The sequence below is a fragment of the Emydura macquarii genome, unplaced genomic scaffold, assembly GCF_026122565.2.
Source record: "Emydura macquarii macquarii isolate MOO-44397 ecotype Brisbane River unplaced genomic scaffold, CSIRO-AGI_Emac_v2 contig_1045, whole genome shotgun sequence".
NCBI classification, from domain to species: domain Eukaryota; kingdom Metazoa; phylum Chordata; order Testudines; family Chelidae; genus Emydura; species Emydura macquarii.
This window is the reverse complement of record NW_027131182.1, coordinates 20,179,240-20,205,154: the sequence shown is the minus strand read 5'-3', so window position 1 is coordinate 20,205,154 and position 25,915 is coordinate 20,179,240.

Here is a 25,915-nt window from a genome sequence, read left to right as displayed (position 1 = left end):
TTGCTTTAATGTTACCTAACCTTATATTTACAGTAAACTTTTATTATGTGAATTGATCAAAACATGAGACAGTATGAAGAGATAATTACTACTGTATCTATAATAATGATAGTAATTAAACCACAGAAAACTAGATTAAAAAATTGTCAAGGCTGTGACTTAAACTCATAGTAACACAGGAAGAAACAGAAGACAGATATCACATCTTTAAGTGATCCAGTTGCATATGCCTAGATGCTTCACCACAAACTATATGGGGCCAAATTTTCATTCAGACTTATAGTTACATTTGTTTGCATGTGAATAATTGGGCTTTTGGCATGTGAAAACAAGTGAACCTGCTTGTTTGAAAGACGTTTTTGGAGGTCAGCTGAATTTGGTCCGTGCTGTATGATCTTGAAATACCCAAGGGCAATGGGTTGGTCATTGCTAGAATTTCATTCTTAACTCTAACTTTCTTTTGTTGGATGAATCTCAAGTTTATATAAACAAAATGACAGTAAACCACAACAATTTATGCAGTTCTCCTGGTAATATTAAAAATAATTTCAAAAGCTAGTTAAATATATTAATTGTTTTATTTATTGCATTTTCATAATAGGCTACTCAGATGAAGATTTAAAATTCTGTGGGAATTTTTTATATAAAATATGGTAGTTAATTTAATTCAAGATGTATCAATAAGAACACAGATCATAGAATCATAGTATCATAGAAGATTAGGATTGGAAGGGACCTCAGGAGGTCATCTAGTCCAAGCTCCTGCTCAAAGCAAGACCAACCACAGAGTTACTGACATACAGAACCCTCCCCTCCAATCACCATATTGCGCAGGTTCAGTTGCCCAGCAACTGTCCAGTCTAACTGAACTCAGAACTTAGTCAGGGTTCCCCTCCCCTGGTTGTATATATTGCACTATAACCATATCTGTACTTAACAGTGAAATATGGACAGATGGCTAAAGACAGGTAGCTTTAAGAAGAACACACAAAATATCAGTGGTGAGAAGAGTAGGGGTATGCGGGCAGCCTGTAGACCTGGAAGGGGATACGCAATAAGAAAAGTTTGGGAACCTCTGTCTTAACTTATGCACCTCCTAGAGTAAAGGATACAATCAATATTTTGATGAAAATTAACTGCTATACAGCATATTCTGTGATGGAAACAGTTCCCATTTTCTTTGCACTTTTTAAAAGGTAGCTTAAAGATCATGAAAGATGACACTTTGATAGTTCTAGACACTGGAAACTAGATTTTGATCTCAATTACACCACTACAAATATGGAGTAATTCCCATAAACTATAATGGAGTAACTCTGGTAATACATAAGGGATACCAATTTCAGAATTATATTTGTTTTCTGAATAAACATAACAGGTAACATTCACCACTCAGTGTAGCTTGTACTGATCTTTCCTAGATCAACCTGTAATTGTATGGTATGACTATGACCTCAGTGTAAATCCTGCTAAAAGCTCTGTTGACTTCAGAGTTATGCAGAATTTACATTGATGAAACTCAGAGCAGAATTTGGCCCACTGGCTATACAATAAATCACTAAAGAGCAAAATTCAGTTTACTTAAGTAGAGTTACTCCTGGTTTGTACCAATGTAACAGTGAACCCCAGATGCCAGCTAAGGTCAGTGGTAGGAGTAACTATTTGCCAAATAGGAATTGAACTGAGACCACCAACTCATTTCATATGGTTGACCAAACAGCTATTGGATACTAATGACTCTTTGTTCCTCTTTCAGAGCTGTGACTTAATAACAGAAGGCCCCATAGCCCATTTACCAATCCCAAGGCTGACTCATTTAGGAAACTGATAATGGGTTATGATACTTCTCACTAATGCCAAGATGTGTTTATTTTTTCATACGAATTGGCTAAACTACCCAGTTAGCTGTAGGAAAAATTATCTCTATTCCTGCTGTGGTAATTTAAGATCTGGCAGAATTTTGTAATTTACAGCCAACTTTTTTACAGTATTCTATATGAAAATGAAATTTTAGAGATGTTTTATTCTTTATATTGACTAATCACTATGATGGTTATTTTGAAGGGAAAAAAAAGAAGCAGCAGCATAAAAATAACCTAATTTTATCATTTGTCTTGTTCCAAATCACCACTATAATAATTAATCTATATTAAGGACAAAACATCTCTAAAATTTCATTTTAAGATAAAGGAGTTTTAAAAAGTGTCTTGAATCACAAACTCTGCCAAGTCCTAAATTATCACAGCAGGAATAAAGATGCTATAACAATGATAAAACAACTACCAAAGAAGATCAGGCTCAATTCACATTAAAATTCCTACAATTTTTCTGAAAGAGATGTAGTAATTTTATGGTAATTGTTACTAATTATTTATGGCAAGAAAGTATCAACAATTTTTAAAACAATGTCACTTGCCATTAATAAAAATTCTTCAGGAGTAATTTTATGCATGCAAATACCTCATTCTGTGCACCAGAAAGCCAGAAATTTGTATCTGTAATACAGATCAAAAAGAAAGACTTAAAGATGGAGGATGAGGCCCAGTTTTCGGTGGAATCATTTGCTGTATGTACATCAGGATGCAACCCTTATAGAATAAGTAATGTTGCTGGTTAGCAGCTGTTCTTTCAGCAATAGTTAAGAAGATGGAGAGAGTGGGTTAAAAAGAGAATATATTTTATTCCTATAAGTTTGATTCAGAAACAATGCTGAAGATGCTGAATGGTATGTTAAAATAGAATTCAAGAAGACAAAAACTCTTATGTGATTAGAGGAAATACAGCAGTAAACAGCTGGATGTTATTTTGGATCAAATTCTGCTCAGTTACAGTACTCCAGGATTTGGCACTTTGAGTTTAACTGAACCTGTGTTTTACTCCTTCCAACTCCCTACATTCCAGAAATACCAGACTTCTTTCTGTCTCTACCTCCCTTGAGCAAATTCTGCTCTCATTTATTCCATTGGAAATGAAGAATAGTTACACTAGGGTAACTCAGAGTAGATCTAGGTACTTTGTCTCTGCACAGTGGGCAATAGAACTTTCTCTTCTTTGCTGCCAGTATCTGGAAGGGCCTTACTGTAGGACAAATTCACAAAACTGGGTGACTGGGTAACAAAATGGCAGATGAAATTCAATATCAATAAATGCAAAGTAATGCACATTGGAAAACATAATCCCAACTATACACACAAAATGATGGGATCTAAATTAGCCATTACCACTCAAGAAAGAGATCTGGGAGTCATTGTGGCTAGTTCTCTGAAAACTCCCACTCAATGTGCAGCAGCAGTCAAAAAAGCAAACAAAATATTAGGAACCATTATAAAAGGGGCAGATAAGACAATAATAAATATCATAATGCCACTATATAAATCCATGGTACACCTGCACATTGAACACTGTGTGCAATTCTGGTCACTCAATCTCAAAAAAGATATATTAGAATTGGAAAAGGTACAGGGAAGGGCCAAAAAAAAGTGATTGAGGGTATGGAACAGCTTCTATATGAGGAGAGATTAAAGAGACTGGGACTTTTCATCTTGGAAAAGAGACAACTAAGAGGAAATATAATAGAGGTCTATAACATTGTGAATGGTCTGGAGAAAGTGAAAAAGAAAGTGTTATTTACTCCTTCAGATAATGCAAGAACCAGGGGTTACTCAATGAAATTAATAGGCAGCAGGTTTAAAAGAAATAAAAGGAAGTACTTCTTCACACAATGCACAGTCAACCTGTGGAATTCATTGCCATGGGATGTTGTGAAACCTAAAATATAACTGGGTTAAAAAAATAATGAGATAAATTAATGGAGGCTATTAGTCAAGATGTTCAGGGATGCAATCTCATGCTCTGGATAACCATAACCTCTGATTGCCAGAAGCTGGGAGTGGATGACAGAGGATAGATCATTTAATGATTGCCTGTTCCGTTCATTATCTCTGAAGACAGGATACTGGGCTAGACCCAGTATGGCCGTGCTTATGTAAATTCACTTTCTAACTATTATAAAATCCTACTCAAAGCCACATCTCTTCTTCTCCTTAGCTTGCAAAGCCATCTCTCTAGTTCTCCTCCTCATGGTGTATGATGTTGTAGTTTACATTTTGTATGGAAATTAGCGCACCCAATCTGTTGCTTCTGCTGCCAACACTCTCCTTAAGCTACCCTGCAGCATCAGGCAGCTTTTGGCTGGTTGCAACCCAAACTTCCTGCTTCCAGTCAAGTGGCCAGAAGCAGGAAGTTCAGGAAGTGACTGGCAGAGAATCACTAAGCTGCCCAAATCTCCAGTTGCTAAGGTAACTGGAATATCCAGCAGCTTACTTTCTCGACCCAGTCGCTTCCCGAACTTCCTGCTTCTGGTCATGTGACTGGAAGCCAGAAGTGGTCCCGGCCTACCTGAGTCAATCACAGGCTCTGTCAGAAAATCACTTCCGGCTACACCCCTGCCACTTCCTACATCAGCCAGTTTTCTCCGCAAAGGGCTTATATTCTTAGCAGGCTAGGGAGTCCATTGCCAAGTCAAGCTCCTAGTCCAAGTTCTTAAGGCAACATCAGAAGGGAAAGTAAATTAGCAGAAAGAAAGGGGAGCACCAGCTACTCTGTCCTAACAGAATCCTCTAGCGATTTGTCCTACTATTCTGTTCACAGGAAACTGAAGGTAGCTTGCTTTTAGTTATTCTCCTTTCTGAGAACAGAGGATAACAGGTCTGTCCCTCTCTCCAAGCTGGACCTTTTGAACAAAACTTCTCCCTTTTCAAGCTCCTCCACAAAAATTAGCATGACTCTCAGGTGCAGCGAAGCAGGGCTCCGTGAGCCCAAAACTGCTCTTTAATCCCTTCTTACCTGTTGTGGGGTTTGTATACTCCATTGCAAGTACCATGCTCTACACTTTTGGTGAGGGGAGCCAGGGCACCGTGGGAATGCCTGGCCATGGCACATCTTGGGATATATAGTCCAGTCAGGGAGCCCAGCAGCAAAAGAATGGGAACATAAGGCAATGTCTGAAACTAAATATTTCCTTTTTTGTACATTTAGTTTTTCAATGGAAAACCAACGCTTTTCATGCAAAGCAAACATTTTCTTGGAAATAAATGTTTACTGAAACTCCTATTTTCTGTCAAAAAATATCAGTGGAAAATTTTAGACTAATGCTAAAACTATACCTTTGAGGCATCGGCCCATGTTGGAAGTAATGGGGAGTCATAATCCCAGGACACAGGCCAAGATACAGAAACATTTAGGACCCTTTAGGATGGTGCAGCCTGCTTCCCCTGTCCCTTAAATTTGGCAGCATGGAGTAAAGCAGAGAGGAAAAGAACTGCCCTGAGAATTGCAAAGTATGACTAGTCCCTGCTCAGGCCATGCAAGGGTAAGAAGAGGCCTTGTGCCCTCTCTGCTATGCACTTGCAAAATGGCCAGTCACACTCTGGCCCTCAGTGTTGATGTTGCAATAGAATATTAATACTTCAAAGGCCATGTGCACCAATCAGCAGTGGAAATGCCAAGTGCCATTAAGCAGCATCTAAATAGTCAAAGACAGGAAAAGTAAAGGATGAACCTGAAGGCCAGTTACAGACAAAGCTCTGTATCCATTACTCAGTAGTTTGGATAGAAATTCAGTGAGTTATTACCTAGAAATAGGAACTGCAGTTAGCAAGGCCTTCCAGGTTCATCTGGGGAGTGATCCAATGCCCATTGCAGTCAATGGAAAGTTTCAAAATGCATCTGCTCAGGCTTTTACAGAAGCTGCCAAAGGTATTGCTAATTAATAATTTGGCTTAAAATGAGTAGGAAGCTAGAAATCTGCTTATGTTTTTATATTTGTATTGAAAACCTTTTTATTGGACAGTGGGACTTCTGTAGTTAGGGAAAGAAAAAAATGTAAGGACAGAGCAAACATACCACGATGAAATAGTGGGTTTTGTTTTTCTAGTGGCTCCTCCATTTACTGTGAGTTCTGGTTTTCCTATGAACACAGAAAACATTTGTTTTTTTAAAAATGTCAATAGCTCACCCAGTACTTAGAGATCTCAGAACTCTGATTCTGACAAGCCTAATCATGAAAGGAAAGAGGCATATTAAAAATGCATAAATGCATAAGGCTATAAGAGGCATGGGAAAGTCAAGTTCTTGCCAGAGCAGATCTTGCATTCTATTCTCTTTATTTATCCTGCTGGTCTTTCAATAGGTACAACTTATAAATAGCAAATCATTAATATGTTTAGTTGTCTAAAGAGCTTTAAAAGCCACTTGAGAACGGTATGGGGAAGTTGTTCTTGTTTTCTTGCTGGGACAAAGCAGCACAAAAGAAAAAAATTACTCTCTGTCATTGAAGCATAATTTTTCACTTAATAATGTTCACTTAGAAATGATAGATTGTTCCATCAGAAGCTGAAAGAAAGAATGAAGTTAGTTTAGTTGTTCGTCTGTGGAATTACAGGTCTGAGATACTATCATTTCTCAAAACCAAAATAAAAATTCCTAAATCCTGGGAGTGTTAGTACAGTTCACTTTTGGGGGACCGAGAACTCCACTTGTACATATGTAACTGTAAGCTTCAGGAGGGAAAGGTGTGCGATAATGTTAGCATTAATCCTCCACTTTCTTAATGATCCTGTAATAAATTATTGGTTAAAATTTTTCACCTCTTCTATGTTCCAAATATCTCCTTTAGTATATTCTCTCATTCCGGTATGTAATGGCTTTGATAATAGGCAATTCACTTATGGGTTCAAAGGAAGAAAGATGTTTTCTGTGAAACTGGTAAACCAGGTGCCAGCTCTTGCCAAATCTATAGGTGTCAGCTGAGCACTAACAAATTCATAGCTGGAAAACAGACCAGCTCACCTATTTGTTAATATTGTTCAAGATGGTTTTGAACTTTAAAAATGTGTTTAGACTCTATGAAATGCTTGTAAGTTGCTGCATGCATTCATCTTACTTATAATGTTTGTATCCCATGCTAGAAGGTAATATGTAAGTTTTGCTTTATAATTGTAAAAGTGTCTGCTCTGAACTTGTGAACTTTGGCAGGAAAAATAGTTCTTCTGGATGGGCAAGAGAACCATCAAGACCACTGTGGAACGTCACAACAAAAAGGTTGGTTTATTGGCCCTCTTACGCCCATGAAGGTGTTATATGAGAGAAAGGAGGTCCCAACAACTTGAATTCTGGAAGAGGGAAATAAAGATAACTGACATGAAGATTTGTCATCCGTTTGCTGTTTGGACTCTTACAAGGGCTGGAGCTAAGAACAAAAAACCAGAGATCCCTGGGGTCAGTCTGAGTTATGCCTAAAAATACATTCAGTGCTGACAGATTACTACATCTCTGTCACTTTTTGGAACCAGAGACTGAACTCATTTGTGCATATACGTTGCCTGCTTTAAATTGTAAATAACTCATTTCTTTTTTCCTAGTTAATAAATCTTTAATTAGTTTATTATAGGATTGGCTACCAGCGTTGTCTTTGGTGTGAGATCTAAGGTACAAATTGATCTGAGGTAAATGACTTCTCTCTAGAGACTGGGAGCAACCTAAATATTTTGTAATTTTTGGTTTAAGTGACCATTTATCACTTAGTCTAGCTTGTCTGGGTGGCAAGATAGGCTGGAGAGTGCCCAAGGGACTGTCTGACTCCATGGTAAGAGTGTTACAGAGATCCAGGAGTGCACATTTGTTACTGGGTAAGTAAAATCTAATTATAGAAAATACCATCTGTTTGTGGTGTCTGCCCTGCGTTTGACAGTCTACCCAGAGATTGGCACTCGGTCATGAGTCTCTCCAGACAGAATGCCAATTTCATCTTCCATTCCAGCATGTTTTATTTACCATAGGACAGAAGCCTCTCTACTCTCAAGTCAAGATCTGAAGCTCAGTTATGGGTAGTAATGTTGGCCAATGAGAAATATAGTAGTCTCTGTTCAAAAGTCAGAATTTGCTATTAGGTACTATCCAGGTATCATAACAATCTTAAGTAAAGGGCAAAGCTGGGGTATCACAGATATCACTGTCTGGTAAGTGTTGGCAACTAGTAAGATTTTAATAGTGATCATTGTTGGTACCCAGTTGAGTTCCCTTTACTTAAGATTGTGATGATAACTGCATTTTTCAACAGCAAATAAAAGAATGAGAATGTGCTAGTATCTCCATAATTTCACCTAACATTTTATAACTATTGCTTTGTTTTTTTTTTTTTTCTCTCTCTATATATACATATTCAAGAACATGGTGTTATTGCTAAGTGTTATATGCTAAGATCCCCAACAATGTTTATCCAAATTAAATAATACAAGTAAATAGATTTATTAGATGGCTAGATCTTCTGCAGGGAAGTATAAATATGTTTTAATTACTGAAATTAAAGATAAGTAGCTGAGACTAAAGAAAAATGAAAGCTTGATTACAAGAACTCTAGCAAGAGGATTAAAACCAGCTGTGCTTATTTTATAGTCTACTTTCTTTGCCCCTTTTCTTTATTTATAGAAGAGGATGCACCTGCATGACTGGGGAAAATAGAAAGAAAAGCAAAATGTAGATCAGCTAACTATTGCCCTCCTACCTAATATGTCTGTATAGTCCATAGGCCTGGAAATGTCATCATATGATGAGCTCTCTGATTCTTGGTAAAGTTTGGTTTAAGAGCACACCCTTCTATAATATCTTGTATGCAGTTGATGTTGGGTGAATGTGTAAAGGCCTGAGGCCATGCAGTAAGGGAATAAGGAATCCCATTCCATAGTATTTGTCCTGGTAGCAGCTCTAGATAAAGGAGAGACAGAGAGGGGGTTGAGCACCAAATACATCCCCCACTGCTTTGTGCAAATGGATGGGGAGGAGTGGGGAGTAACAAGAGTCACGATTCTACTTCCAGCACGCCAAAGAACCAGCCAGGATGTAAGATGGGTGGGGAGAGACTGGTCTGTGTTTTGTAAAGGGCTGACATAGCGTATTGTTCTCCCAGAAGAAGAGGGGAACTTCAGGAAAACTTTGCCTCAGAATCATAGAAGTGTAGGGCTGGAAGAGACTCAGGACGTCATCAAATCCAGCCCCCTTGTGCTGAGGAAGGACCAGCTAAACCTAGACCATGACTGATAGGTGTTTGTCCAATCTGTTCTTAAAAACCTCCAATGATGAGGATTCCACAACCTCCCTTGGTAGCCTGTTCCAGAGCTTAACTATCCTTATAGTTAAAAAGTTTTTCCTAATATCTACAAATATCCAGAATGGTATTAGTCTTTTTTGCAACTGCAACATCATATTGACTCATATTCCATATGTGATCCACTATAATCTCCAGATCCTTTTCAGCAGTACTACCATCTACTTAGTTATTCTCTATTATGTAGTAGTGCATTTGATTTTTACTTCTTAAGTGAAGTACTTTGCAATTATCTTTATTCAATTTCATCATGTTGAATTCAGATCAATTCTCCAATTTGTCAAGGTCATTTTAATGGAATTCTAATCCTATCCTCCAAATTCCTTGCAACTCCTCCTAGCTCGATGTTATATAGAGATTTTACATGCATACTCTCCATGCCATTATCCAAGTCATTAATGAAAATATCAACTAATAACGGACCCAGGACTGACCCTTGTGGGACCTCACTAGATACACCCACCTAGTTTGACAGCAAGCCATGGATAACTATTCTAATATTTGGTTTTTAAATAGACAGATTCCAGAGTGTTTTAAAGGCAATCATACGATCCTAATTCCTAAAGTCAAGGATCCACAAGAGTTGAAGAAAATATTATCTTGCACAACCAGTTGTGCATGCACCCTATAGTAATTTCATTTGAACTACATTTCACTGGTTTGCTTATGAGGATGTCATAGAAGACTGTCAAAAGTCTCACTAAAGTCAAGATACATCTTATCTACTGCTTCTTCCCTATCCATTGGGCCAGTAACCCTGTCTAAGAGGAAATTAGATAAGTTTTGTCATGATTTGTTCTTGACAAATCATTGCTGACTATTCTTTATAACTGTAGCTGGGAGGGGTGGTCCCTCTCTGAGAAAGACCCAGAGGGGGAGCCAGACCCACCCTGGCTGATAGAGCACCAAAGAAGAAACCCTGACTGGAAGCAGGTGGGCGGGTCCAGGCCTTTAAAAGCTCCAGGGACACCACCTGACCAGAAGCAGGGGGGTGGAGCCAGGCCTTTAAAAGCCAGGCCTGCGAGCCCACTCAAGAGAGGATGGCTGAGAGAGAAGGATACTTCTCCTTCTGAGCTCCCAGCTAAGGCCAGGCCAGAGACCCATGCTGAAAGGGCCCACTGGGCTCCCCTGTGGCCTGGGAGCCAGAGGAGGGCCCACCTGAGCAGTACAGAGCCTGGGACCTGGAGAACTTACTGGCCCTGCCCGCGTCCTGAGGGCTGGAGGACCTGGAAGAGCTGCCTTCAGAGGACGAACCCATGGAGCTGCCACTCGTGGATGAGGAGGGCCTTGTAGGATTACCATGCCCCAGGGACCCAAAGGAGGCAGGTACCGGGGGTTTCGGGGAGGAAGAAGCCCAGGGGTAGCCACAAGTTTGTGGCTGAGGCTGCGGCAACCCAGGTGGCATGTTGCGGCAGGAGCCCCGCCGACACTGTGGCAAACGCCTTTTGCCACTGCAAGGGCCCTGGGCTGGGACACAGTGGAGATGGGTGGGCCTGTGTCCCCCTTCCCTAACAACCCTGAGAGAGCCTCACCCTCCATACCGCTCCAGAGAGCGGCCTGCTTACCTGGCCAGCCCTGCCGAAGGGCCGGGCGCTAGACTGCTTACCTGGCCAGCCCTGCCGAAGGGCCGGGCGCTAGACTGCTTACCTGGCCAGCCCTGCCGAAGGGCCGGGCGCTAGACTGCTTACCTGGCCAGCCCTGCCGAAGGGCCGGGCGCTAGAAGGCCGCCGGGCGCTAGACTGCTTACCTGGCCAGCCCTGCCGAAGGGCCGGGCGCTAGACTGCTTACCTGGCCAGCCCTGCCGAAGGGCCGGGCGCTAGACTGCTTACCTGGCCAGCCCTGCCGAAGGGCCGGGCGCTAGACTGCTTACCTGGCCAGCCCTGCCGAAGGGCCGGGCACTAGACTGCTTACCTGGCCAGCCCTGCCGGAGGGCCGGGCGCTAGACTGCTAGCCCGGAAAAAGGGCTCCCGGGAGGTAGCTGGGAGGGGTGATCCCCTCTGAGAAGGACCCAGAGGGAGAAGCCCAGACGCTGCTCCCTGCTTCCAGGGGCACGTCCACAATAACCCTTTAAATGCTTACAAATTGATGGTTTAATAATTTGTCCCCATATCCTTCCAGGTATTGAAGATGGGCTGACTGGTCTATAATTCCCTGGATCCTCTTTATTCCACTTTTTAAAGATAGGTACTACGTTTGCTACTCTCCGGTCCTCTTAGATCTCATCCATCCTCCATGGATTCTCAAATATAATAGCTAATGGTTCTGAGATTTCTTCAGCTAGTTCCTTAATTGCCTAGGATGGATTTCACCAGGCCCTACCAACTTGGATACATCCAACTTATCTAAATATGCTTTAACCTGTTTTTTCCCTATTTTGATTTGCGTTCCTTCCCCTTTGTCGTTAATATTAATTTTGTTGAGTAGCTGATCTATTAAATATTATAATGAAGACTGAAGCAAAATTGAAGAGTGTCTCTGAAACCAATTCCTTCCCAGTGCTCCTCCTGCATGTCAGCTGCTGTCCATGAAGGTACAATCTGGTCCTTAGCTAGTGTGTTACATTTATATTGTGAAAGAGGGTGAAATCAACCCTTTCGCCTCATCTACATCCACAGTCTGATCAGTGGAAGATGAAAGGAAGTAGCTTTTGATTGCTCACATTTTTAATAAAAGCAGACGAAGCTAATATTGGTGGTCTTGAATAAAAGGGCTCACAGAGGTGACTGGTGATACATTTGCTGATTTACTGTTTAGTAAACATGTATATAAATATTACCTCTTCCCCCTCACTTTACGGTGATGCTCTGTTATGGACAGCTGTAATGTGGAAGAGTCAAAACAAAATAAGGATCTAGTCAAAAGTAAATGTGTGTCTCTCTTGATGCCAATGGACTTTGCATGAAACTCTAAATGAATATTGAAGTAAATGGTTTTCCTGACTTTTTGTAGCTATGTACTGAATTGGGAGTGGCATTTACCATGCGGCACCTTAAAAAGAAAAACTGTAAAATAGATATGAAGACACAAAAGCCTTAAGGTGGACTTGTGTGCAGATGTGTTGTCACTGGGGACATAATATTCCAGAGATGACTACTGAATTTGATTTAGCTATGGACAGCACTCTGACTAGGTGAAAAGGAGAGTTATCTCAGACTAAAACCACATTTTACTAAAAAATCACAAACAAAATGCCAGCGTATGGCTTATGTTCAGATTTATTCTGGGCTGAATACAATGTTTAATCTTTGACTGCAATAACAGAAGAATCTCCTCTAGATGCTCATAACTTTTACTGTTGAAAGATTGAATTAAAAGTAAAAGGGTTCTCCAACATAAAATCATTTGTTTAAAAGGGTTGCAGATCTCCAATTTTGTATTTGTTCCTGCTGGTTTCTCAGGGCCTGATCCTGAGATGGGCATCCCATGTATATCCCATAGGCATAAATAATATTGCCACATCTATGTTATTATGTCACACTATTCTATACGTTGTGTGCCTCCTTCAGGGACACACGCGCCAAAAATGCTCTCTGCTGTTGAGCTGTCTGTCGTGGGGAGCACCACTCACCACTGGTCTAGTGCTTCTTCCTGGTCACTCTGGGGTTTATCTCAAGGCTGACACCTCCATCCACAGTTTACATCCTGTTGCTCTGCCTCTCTGTCCAGTCTTCAACCTCTCTCTGAGCCTCAGGAACCACAGCATCCTCCTAGTGACTCAGCCCTCTGGCTAGGTCACTCAGTCCCCCTTTGGGGGACAGTCCATCACCATCTTAGGCAGTCTTCCCATTCACTGCCTCTGACTTGGTGCCACTCTCCCAGTGGCTGGTAGGGGAACCCGGGCCTGCCCTCTTCTCCAGGTTCCAGTCCAGGGATTCTCAGCTCAGCAGTTCTGGGCTTCCTCTCTCTGCCCTTACTGCTCCTTCCCTGAAGTGCTTCTTACATTTGGTTCCCCTTTTTTCTGGGTGTACCAGTTCCAAAAATCCTCCTTCCTCTTCCCAGGGAGTGAGTGCCTTCCTGCAGCCCTTTCCCAGCAGCCCCCTGTCTACAGCCCGCTACCAGGCTTTATACAGGCCCCGACTGTTCCTGCACAGGTGAGCATGTTCCTCCAATTAGGGCTTTCTTCTCAGCTTCCAATCTACTAGGGTAATTGGACCATCTGGACTCCATTAACCCCTCCACCTCTGTGTGTGGTGAATACCTCACCACACTGTCTAAAACCTACACACTTTGTAGAATGGACTTTTCAGAACTTTCATAAGCTTAAGTGACACAGACTGCAGAACAGTTCTGTTAAATCAGCCTGTTATTTGGGGGATGGACTATTTAGGGGACTGGTGTTCATTTCTTGATCATAGTTCAATTCTGGATATCAGTAGTTATCAAAAGCTGTTACCATTTCATGGCTATTGAGTTGACCTTGGGAAATGAACTTGTCATTTCCTTTGATTCTGAATGGATCAGTGAACTTATCATTGACAGTAGCACCATAGTCAGCATGCAAGCTCAGTTGACAAGCCAAGGACTCAATCGGTATGGAGAGTAAAATCTCACCCCTAGAAGTGAATCTTTCTGAACCATGGCATATTGTTGGGACAGAATGCAATAATTTTCTTTACTCCTGCTCCTGGTTCTGGGAAAATAGCAGATTTTATGCTCCAGAGCTGTCAAGATAAAGACTACTGAAATATCTGTATTAAGAGGAGGATACTTGATTCACATTTGAGCCTAATGAATCTTTTTTCTTCTATGTGGGTCATGGCAGATAGATATTACAGTGCTTACAAATACATTTTAAAGCAATATTGTTGTCTTGCTTTGTGTTGGCCATTTATTAGTACAGTGAGTTTGGTGGCTAGCATATTTCTTCAGTAAATCTCCCAGAAAGACCTTCAGGAAGCCCTGCCCCTCTAACAGGAATTGTTCTGTATTTGGGTTAGGGAGGGAACACTGTGAGTGATTTAAATGCATTGGGGAGAACATATTAAGGAACAAGAATGAATAAAGTTCTGCTGAATAAGTCCCTGGGAGCCTGACCAGCTATTGGTGTTCAGAACTCTAGCACTGCATTACAACCAAGAAGGGATGTGATTGGTTCTTTGCTCTGGGTTAGGTAGAACTGGGAACATTGTGGATCTTACCTCAGATGTGTGCTAATGCATAGCCTTGTGTCATATAAAATAGACATTGTGCAGTGGTGGCTTTTCCAAGATGTGTGTCAATGTATGTCTGTGTGCCTAGGGGCAAGATAGAGCCCTATGTGATTTTAGTGCTTTTTAAAAGTCCTGAAAGCTTCAAACAGACAAGGGGAAAAAACATCTGTACACACTATACTCTCTACAATTACACTAGCTGAACATGCCTCTGAAACACATTAGGCATAATATGGTCTGGTCAGACCTCAAGGGAGATCTCCCTTTATCACTTCTAAGAGGATAATTTCATTTCAAACTCCCTTGGTTCTTACCTTTACTGTAAAAAGCACTTTCATAGAAGTTGTACTGTATCAATGATGTACTCTGAGGTCTGTCGAAGAGTCTGCCTCTTTTAAGTATTAGCTCTGAGAGCTTGGGAAAACCAGCCCAGTGGGCAAGTTCTCTTTTCATATGAAGCCTTATAAGTTTACATGCTTACTCACTTCCTATAAGTAACACTACTTCAACCCTGCCATCTAAAGTTTTTACAACTCTCATGCCTAACTATTCTCGTTCCCTGCTATCAAGACTACCATTCATGGGAACATAAGAATTACAATGCATACCACAACAGACCTGTGTTGCATCGAAACTTGTGTTGTGTCTTATGAATTGGACAATCCTGGATGCGCCAAAGGGTTAATATTATATGTACAGATGGAATGGAGTTAATGATATAGAAAATATCATAATGCCACTAGAAATCCATGATATGCCCATACCTTGAATACTGTGTGCCATTGTGGTCATCCCATCTCCAAAAAGATATTAGAATTGGAAAAGGTGCAGAGAAGAGCAACAAAAATTCTTAGAGGTATGAAACAGAGCTTCCATATGAGGAGAGATTAAAAAGACTGGGACTATTCATCTTAGAAAAGAAATGCCTAAGGGGGGAATATGATAGAGGGATAATTCATGAATGGTGTGGAGAAAGGGAATAAGGAATTAGTATTTACCTCTTCACATAACACAAGTACCAAGTGTAATCAAATGAAATTAATAGGCAGAAGGTTTAGAATGTGCATAAGCAAATACATCTTCACATCATAGTCACTTGTAGAACTTGATGGCAGGGGATGTTGTGAAGGCCAAAAGAGAATTAGATAAATTCATGGAAGACTGGTCTATCAGTGGCTATTAGCCAAAATGATTAAGGATGCAACTGCATGCTCCATGTGTCCCTAAACCTCCAAATGCCAGGAGCTGGTATTGTACAGGCGATAGATTACTTGATAATTGTCCTGTTCTGTTCATTCCCTTTGAATCAACTGGCATTGACCACTGTCAGAAAACAGGATACTGAGCTAGATGGACCATCAGTCTGACCCATTATGGACATTTTAATGTAACGCTAAATACAGTTATAGTTAAGATCTCCTATGTATTTTCATTCTAAACTCTTGTTTTAAGTTGATGCTGAAGTTTTCCAGGCTTGGTGAATTTAGCTTGAATCTTATAATTTTTTAACTTTGAACGCAATGATTCAGCCATTTTTCAGTTTGAGGCAAATGGGGGAGGGGGAGCACTTTGCCTGTTACAAAATAGCTCTTGCTACCTTCTTTTGAAAAACTCCAGAGTCAAAATTGCTGGGAATGGCAAGCTGAAGTCTGGCATGGACTCTTTGAGAGGTGTCTAAGGTGCTCTTATGAAAAACGGTTTTGATAATAGTGAATTAATGAACCCTGGAAAATTATATGTATATATATGTATATGTATGACATATGACATATGTATAGTACAATTGGCATGATGTATTTTGGGCATCTTAAAGCAAATTTCAGAATTGAGGTAGGTTGTATTGTCCCTACATAGGGAAGAAGACAGTGGTCCTATAAACATCCTCTGGACATCTTGTGCAACTTTACTCAGCCTCATGAACAGGTACACTTTATCAAGGGTATGTATCTGCGCAGTGCATGGGAAGGTGCTATCTTTATAAAGTGTGAACTTAAGGAGGCAAGGTTTTATTAAGCAGACAAACATGGCACACTTCTGTGTAGTAGACTGAAGACAGCTACTGGATGAGAGCAGGGACTAATTGGGGATAAATTTAGACCTTTAGGTGTAAACTGAGTTATACAGAGAAGGATCAGAAGCTTGACTGGGGTGCGAAAAGCAAGGGGAAAGCCAATGAAGGGATTTAAAGAGGGGACCAATCTGAATGGAAAAGTGGGCAAGGTAAATGATGGTTGCAACAGAATTTTGGATAGATTAAAGTGGGGTGAGATGATGATGCACAATGGGGAAGAGTGTTTCAGCCTGACACCAATATTCATCACTTACATATCTTAGTGATCTGTTAGATTTGTTTTTCATTGGTGTATGTGTTAATTATTAATCCGTTTCTTTAAAGACTCATACAAACAAACAATATACTATAAACCTGTATCACAATAATGGATATCAGCAGAATAAAAACAAACTGCTTGCATGCTGTATTTAAAGCTCATGTAGTATTCTGTGTCTTTTTTGAAATCACAAAACCTTTTTATTGCTTTGTTTCTGTTTGATTATCATTAGTCAGAATTTTAATATTAGATGCTCTTTAGACTGATTATGCTGTGGACACCTTAGGATGTCAATCATCTCCTCAGGCAGTCTGATATATACCAGGGAGCTGAGAGGAAATACCTTGATTAAGTTATCCAGGTTCTTTTTAAATAATTAAAGACAGCAGAAAACAATAAACTGTCATTCTAACATGCAAGAAATAGCTCTATTGTTGCGTGATTTGCAAAGAGACAGTACCTATTATTGCAGTTTTACTGTTATGCTTTTTTATTTCTTAAAATACAGTTTTATTTCTTCATGACAGCTACTTTTCCTACTTATTTCTTATACATTTACACTGAAGGTTGGCTGATGAGAGAGAGAGAGACATACACACTCTGGAAATACAAATACTGGGCTATTTGGTGTATGCACTTGGCAGGACATGCTTAAGTTTAGAGACCGTGCTGTGCATACCTCACTCTCCTTTCACGTGCTGTAATGAAATATTGGGCCGGGTTTTTGTGGTCAGTCATACACTATGGTTCAAGAAAAAAATATATATAGATGGATAGAGCAATAGAGAAATAGGTTAAATAGACTCTTATATTTTTCTTCTTCCCTTCCTAAAATATTCCTCCTATAGTGTTCATTTAGCTGAAGTTTTCTACTGGAGAGACTCACACAGATGTAATCTCTTACCCCCTCTTTTACACAGTCAGTAATTTACATGTTTTTGTAATGATTTAAAAAAAGTCACTATCTTTGCTCAAATGTTTTTTAAACTATAAATACATAAACTACATTGGTACATAAGTCACAGTTCTCCACGCAAACTAACTGCAGATCAAATCCTGAGGTTTTTATTCAGTTTTTACTCACTGAAGTCATTAGCTAGATCTAAGGTCAGAATCACTACAGCTTCAAAGGAACTTCTATGTTGGCCTGTATATTCCTGAGGATGGAAAGAGCAATGTATTAGGGACTGAAGGGACTCAGTCACCTCACTTTCATAATCCCCTCCCTGGATCCCCTTTGCACCAGAATCTGTCACTTCTGTACACTACTAGCAAATAACTTCCCCTTCCATGCCATCTCAGCTCTGCTAGCTGGTGCACTATAGCCAAGGCTCTGCTCATTTCCCCTACTGCTGCTCACCCCACATTTCTAATTTATTTAGGGCAAGCCCATGTGGTGGGCCGGGTCAGGGTAATGGACAGAGCCTTGGCTACAGCATAACAGCCAGCAGAGCAGAAACAGCACAGCACTGCACAAATGTGGGGATAGATCTCATGGTCTCACTTGATAACATAAATCATATGACTGAAATGGGGCATTTCTTTTGGTCCCCCAATTAGCTAAGATGACTCCATGTGCCCAGAAGGATCAGAGAAGCCATTTTCAAAGGGTATCTGAGAAGGAAAGGCATTGGTGTGCTCTATGGTCTTGTGCAATGGCAATGGAACAATTTTTATACCAGGTGATGTGGGGGGCTGAAAGCCATTGAATAAAATTGTAAACTCTGTATATGATGGAAACCATGTCAAACCAGCACCCCTGTTCCTGTGTCAGCAATTCTGAAGAGTTAGAAAGAAGCCTCACTTGTCACCATGACCATTCTCCATTCCTAACATTATGTCATGCAGTGGCCTAGGACCTCTTATGTTCCTACAAGTCTCCCAGTCAGTAGGCGCTGCATGATAGTTCTCATCACATTATATACTATCATTCCTATACAATGGAAATTAGAGGCTTCAGTATATATGTGGAAGACAGAAATCTACATTCTCCTAGGCTTAGTATCTTAATAACTGAAATTTTCTCTATTATTACTTAAATATTTGCAAATATTTATGATTTTGGAAATTTATTTTATGTATATAGCTTTATTTTTATAAGGCATGATTCGTCTAGAAAAAAAATTAAATATTCTTGCATCATATAGACCTAATGTAAGTTACTAGTCCTAATATCAGAGTTACTCAAATTGGTATAAAAAGTGGTATGATAAAAGAATCCGGCCAGCATACTATCTGTAGCATGCACACATAAACAAATGTATAAGCCAAGTAAATACCGTTTTTGCATGTATAACTTTAGAAGTTTATTAATAGAATGTCTAAGTCACAGACTACTGTGAATAATTCAATTCTGGACAACTACAAAAACAGATATAAGTTTTAAAAACACAAAGTAAAAACTCAAGATTAACCCTTCCATAAAAATCAGTTACACCTTTAAAATCACCATCTCTAAAATGATAAACAAAATAAGTTTAAGAAATATTCTGAGTACTTTATTTCATTTAGGTCAAAAGTAGCCTGTCTTTCACGTACTTTTCTCTTATTTTTATGGCAAGTAGGGCAACAGCCTGTATAACAGAAACATTTTCACTACTTAGTAAATATTCTAATTTCTGAGGTGATGTGGTAAAAGGCATCTGGGTCAGGAATCGAGATAACCATTTGTTTGACAGGTGGCAGTGAAGGTTTCAAAGAATAAATAGTGTGGTAAGTCTTTAACCTGGCCAGTCCAACATGGAAACCTCTCTTTTTTTTGGTCTTAAACACTTTGATGAAAATCCTCCAATTATCTCTAACAAACATGTAAACAAGAATCCCAAACTAGTAAACACCTTCTTTAGTTTCACTACAGGAACAACCCTATGAACAAATTTATTGTATGTGTACACAGATAAACCTCTCCTAATCACAGATCTTTCATGTAGTGTAGACACTTGAATCTAGAATCAATTTTTACAGCATATAAACCTGATTTTGTCATTCAAAGTGCTCACGCAACCTTCAATCCTATAGTTCAGTAATTACTGTAATATATGGATAATCTGTATGGACTAAGGGCCAGATTCAAAACCAGTTGGTGTCAATGGGAGTCTTTGCACTGACTTCAGTGGGCATTGGATTAGGCCCTAAAAGAGCACAGTCTAAAACAGCTGTTACCATTCAATATGCTGAACGTTTAATGAGTTTGTAATGACATAAATGGATTGTTACAGTCCTAAAAATACTTGATGTATGTTTCTCAAATATTAGCTTGCTCTACAAACCAGTGTTTGCCACTGTCATTTCTGCACTGTAGTAGAATTAGGAAAAACAGATTAATCATTGGAAATAATGCTGGTTATTAATTATTACTAGTTATTTGATAAAGACAGTGTTAGTGTTTAACAAATAATAATCTGTAGTATTGCCTGCACTAATATCATCACTGGTTTTCTCCCAAGATGTTAGTAAATGGACAGTGGACTTTTATAGAATAATGCAAAATAAAATAAAACCCTCGATAGTGCTAGAAATCTAACAATGAAGAGAAGTAGTTGAAAAAAGTAGTGGTACCCAAAGTCACATTTTAGATTGCAGGGTTCATTTTAAAATGGGGCTTGAGTGAGGATATGAGGGATGCCAAAAATCAGAATGCTTTGGGGGTCTCACAAGAAGGTCAGATGCACTGAGTATGTAATAAGCAGGAGGCAAAGCAGCAGCCATTATCTTCCCTTTGACAAGAGAGCAGCTCACTGACCTGGCATGATGACAAATGGAGAGGAAAACTCTGCACTGAGATGTAAATTCCCCACACAGGTCCCTCATGAATATCTTGTCTCCAGGATTCAAGCCAGTGACCTGGAAAACAAGGTTCCTCCCCAATCAAAATGACAGGCAGAGCTGGTTTCCTGTTAGGAAGACTACTAGGTGTGTAAAAAAATTATGATTTCTGAGGGAAAAAATGAGATGTCACACAGAGCAAAATATTACTTTCAAATGGTCTTCTGCAGCTCCTTTGAATGGCAGCTGTTAAGAATTCAATTGTGTGTATGACACATTGGAATGCAGGATGGAAGTTCTGTTGGGGGGGCAAGAATGAATAGAAATTTTCAATTCAAATACTCATTACAGAATATTTGAATATCTATTATTCTTTATAGTCTAAAGGTTAATTCTTGGAAAGAATTTCTATTAGTAATTCAAATTGTAACCTTGTCAAATCCTCTTATGTAATGCATCAGTGCTGAAATACATACTCTGCAAAACTGTACCATTAAATACATATCCTTGGGTTTATAGAGAATTTATTCTTTTAGCAGTGTCATTGATTTATCAGTTATTTGTTTAACAAGGCTTCATGGTATTGTGTGTATTTTCCTGGTTAGCACGCAGAAACACAATTATAAACAATTTAATAAAATAATTCTTGCATTTTTTGCTTTCACTGCAAAATCCTCTTCATTTTAAAGATGTTAATTAAGAGACTGGTATAATGTTTTTGTGCTCACATAGGAAAACAGGACTGTTTAAAGAATTCTATTCCTTTTAAGGGGCCTCTTTTCATCTCCATGCACACTTGCAGATTAGCTTCCATTTTACATTTTTGCAGGTCTGAATGGAATTCAGGGAAACAGTATGGTAAAAAAAAATTAATCTGTTTTCCTGATAAACATGTATCTATTAATCCATTACATCCCTGTATACGTGTTACCATTATGGAGTATCCATTTTCACATGTTACCTGGTACATGTTAACCTAAAATATATGTGCCTCCTGATGTGGCAAATTGGGTAACCAACAAACCAAGAAACATACATGCTATAGCTGTTAAGCATACACACATAAACATTTGTGGTGTTAATTAAATCATAATAATATTTTCATTAAGTACACATTTCCAGGAATAATATATCTGAACGTTCTATACTGTCATGCGGAGACTAGAGAGGAAAAAGATCATTGATTTTTTGGTTATATTATGGGACCATTCAGTTAAGTATAAAAATATATGTAATCAGTTAGTGCCATAGTAGCCCAGTTGCCTATGTATGTAAATGTGTTAGTTTGGTTGTGTATAGGTTAAGTTATTTATCTGAACTTTTTATACAGGAAAGTAATTAATAGAATTTTGGTAGGAATACTTATAAAATAAATTACAACCTTTCACTGTATTAAAATTAGTTTTACCTCCTTAAAATGTTCTCAAAATTCAATATGCAATTGCACTGTGAATTCAGTGGTTTAAATAATACTCACTCCACAACAGGCTGACTGTGATCTCTCCTTGCATTTCATTCTTAGTGGTATACAATGTGTAGCAATTTGGCATTCATGCTGCTTGTCTATTTCCTGGAGTTTGTGCATTGCCTTTCATATGTAGCATTAGATGTTTGCAACTGTTCATGTTTCAGCTTTCAGTGACACAAGCTACCGTTGGGGTTAACATTATTGATGCTGGTGTTTTGGTGTCTTGTACTTGAACAATTTTTGGAAAGCATGGTTTGACTATGCACAAAGACCTTAGATAGAATGAATATATTAATCTCCAAGCATGGGTTGCACACTCAAATTATCATCAATTGTGCATGCAATTTTTCCAGGCTATTTGTTCTGAAAATAAGTACTAAATTATGCATTCAATTTAGATTCATAGTATGGGCACAAAAAATAAATTTGGTCAAATACTGTCAGATGGTAATTTGTATGTGCCAATACAATAAAATCCAGTTACCTGGCATGTCTCCTTCAGCACTTAAAAAACCTCATGCACAGGAGTGAATAAAGGCAAGCTGGGGTTCCCATAGGCATCAGCTCCAACTGAGGGTCAGACTGATGGCTGCGATTCCCCTTTCTACAGTTCCAACAGTGGGAAGATCTGCACAAACCAGCAACAGGGTGGCACTTCCCGTGTTGTGGCAGGTTTAAGATTCCCATCCATTCCCCACCTCCAGAACTGTGATAGAGGCACCTCCCCAGAGCAAGGGGCCCGATCTGCTCTAGTGGTAGGCATGAGGCCAGGTGACTTCCTCTCTAGCTGTAATGACTGTTTCTTCTCCTTCTGCTGGAGGTTATCTGCAGACTCAGGCAGACATCACTGCATGGGTTACACTTGGGTAACATTTTCGAGTTTTCTTTAAAGCCATTAAGGCTATAAATATAATTTTTGTTTTAAATAAAAGCTCAGACTTTGAAATCATCATCATATGACCCTTGGAGCCAGGGTCACGTGTCTACTGTGACTATGATTTAATATGTCCCTTCTCTTATATAGGTCAGTGTATGTTGTCATAAAAGCTTTACTTGCTATTTTTTTCAACTATAAATCTCTTCACACTGGGGTACCTTCAGGCAAACAAAAACCAAACCAATCCAAAAATCTCTTGTGGGGTGAAATCCTGGCCCTGTTAAGGTTTATGGAAAATTTGCCATTGACCTCAGCGGAGCCAGGATTTCATCCCTGCATCTTGGGTGGGAGAGGTTTCTTCAAAAGGGGTCTATTGAAATTGGTCTGTAACCCCTGATCACTCACCACAACTTACCTAAAATTGGGGCAGTGTGGATCTGAATTTGGATGAGGAGAGCAATATAACTTCTGTCTCCGAAGACAGAAATGTAAAGGTGCAGTACACAAAAAACTGAAACAAGAGCATCAAGCTAGAAAAGTATACTTCATACTTTTTATCTTTCAAAAGAAACATAGTTACCAAAAAGTTTGCTGTGCCCACAAACAGTTCATAAAATTATACCAGAAGACCTGAAGCAAATTAGAGCTTCATTTTATATAGTATTTCATTAAAACCAATGGGACTTGAATTCTACATTCAATTAACTTTCTATGTCAATTACCAATTGACTTAGTTGGAAAGCTGTTGAAAGTTAACCCACTGAATGCCATAAAAATACTTCATATAGTTCATTACAATCAAGACATGGAGAGGGTGATAGATCTTGCAACCTTTCTAGGTATTTTACAGCATGTTAGACAGCTGTAGAGCTTGAAGCATTTATTCACAGTAAATTAATCGCGAGCACACTTTCCCCACTACAATAACTATTGTGTTTTTTTTTCTTTTCTTCTCCCCCTCACAAGAAAACCACATTCAATCTCTCATGTAAATAAATTACATACAACCCAACTTCAAAATAATTAAACAGCAGAAGTGCATCCTGGGGTGAAAAAAATTATGTGACTAAAAGGTGACTGTGTATGAAAGAGATTTTGCCAGTTGGTGGATAGCTATGCTTATGGATGACACACATGACCAGGCCAGTGGGAGAAAAGGCTATTTCTGTTTATTTATATAAGTTAATTTACTATATTATCTGTATATCTCTAAATAGCTAACATATTTGTATAATAAATATATTCCTGGCAAACAGTAGTTTGCATTGCCTGTAGTTGTGACCATTAAATGAATGATTGTATGTCTAACCAAAACTGCTGCAGGGTTGACTGGTTCAGACAAAATAAGAACTGCAGAGAAACTTCAGCCAGACCTTGAACTAAACTGAACCTAAACCATTTTTCTCAGACTGGCACCCAGTGTAAAATTCTGATGCCTTCACAGCTAGCCTTGATGCTTGTGTGTAAATGTACCTAACATGAATCCCTGCACTGTCATGAATCAGTTTGCCAGGACTTGATCCTACCCAGTGCAGGTGCAGAGTACTGTAGATGTAGACAGAAAATACAAATATGTAAGGAATGGGACAGAGAACATTCACAAGCATGCTGCTGTCCAGCTGTCAGATTAATCCTGCCTCGTAGCTCAAGTAAGGCTAAAGAAGGGAAAACATCACTAAGTAACTCATTAGCAACATCAGCCAGCCCAATGTTGGGTGCCACTCTGTAATGGTCGCTATCATGGCTAACAGCAGAGAGAACTCCGGAGAGCCAATGGATGAGTTTCTACATCTTGCACTAAATAGCCAGCCTGTGTACTTGAGAGCCATAATAGACTCACATCCTCTGTGGATCGCAGTAGGATATGTAATACACACTGACTGGTTGGTTACTTTTGCTCCTGAGATTGAAGCTGGAATGTAATCTGAGGTTCATTGAATTATAACGATCCTGTCACCTGGACAACCTGTTATCATCAATGCAGCTTATGCTGAAAGTTTTTGAGTTTTGTTTTTTTTTAACCAATATATCTACAGCAGCACTTATTGGGATTTTAATATTAAAACAAATTCAGTACATTTATGCAAGACTAAATCAAGATTTAAAATAGTATTTGAGACTGGATTAGTGTTATAATGTCCTGATTGTTTTAGACAATTTAACTCTTCAAAGGAGATTTTCAAAGGCATGAAGGGATTTGACTTTCAGTGGGTTATGGGCACCTAACTGCCCATTGTGCCTTTGAAAAATCTCCCCCAGACAGATATGGCATTAGTGAAAAAAAATGTAGGAGAGAGAGTTTGTTCTAATAACTGAATGAGAGGGATCATGGTATATTTTAGTAAGGATTTATTATGGAGGCAACACCTCCCCCGCCCCATACTTAAAAATACCTCACAACAATTTGTTGTATGTAAAATGTATTGTAAGGATTAATTCTCTTGCTTTCTTAAATGTGTCTTCAACAGCCATCGTAATTCTAAAAATAGAAATGATTCCAAATTCTGGTCGATGATTCCAACAGCCAGATCAGACTCTGGTTGATGATGCACACATGTACTTGCCATAAACTTGAAAGTAGCAGCAGGAGTACAAAGCAGAATTTGATTGCTCTAATTATATACATTTCTTGGAAAGTCATGGAGAGACTGTTTTGCAGATCTGTGTTGAGTATTGCTGAGTTGGTAAAATGTGACCACAAGGAAAGTAGGCATGATCCACATGTCATTAAAAATGTCATCTACTGCGCTGCAGTATTTCACACTATTGTATTAATTGCAGTATATCTATATTTAGATTGGGAAATGACAAACATGGTAAATGTCACTTTTCATTGTAGGGGGGCTTGAGGGCTCCATAATTTTAGTAGTGATAGGGTTCTTCAGTCCCCGTCATTGTATGAGGAAGTCTCAGATGTTTTTGACTAGCTGAGCTGATTCTCCAGATAACTCCTCCAACTGATGAGCCCTTCTAGAATTTTCTCTGCCTCTAAAGGTGCAGCCCACTGATTGTTTTTTTTCTTTTTTGAGTTATTTTTCTTAGCTCTCCACTTTTTCATGTGGGGTTACAGATTTTTTAAAGCCCATTAACATCTACCTCACTGAATGCTGGGCAATTGCAGGGAACTTTACCAAGCTCTTCCCCCAGATTAGCCCTGGGTAA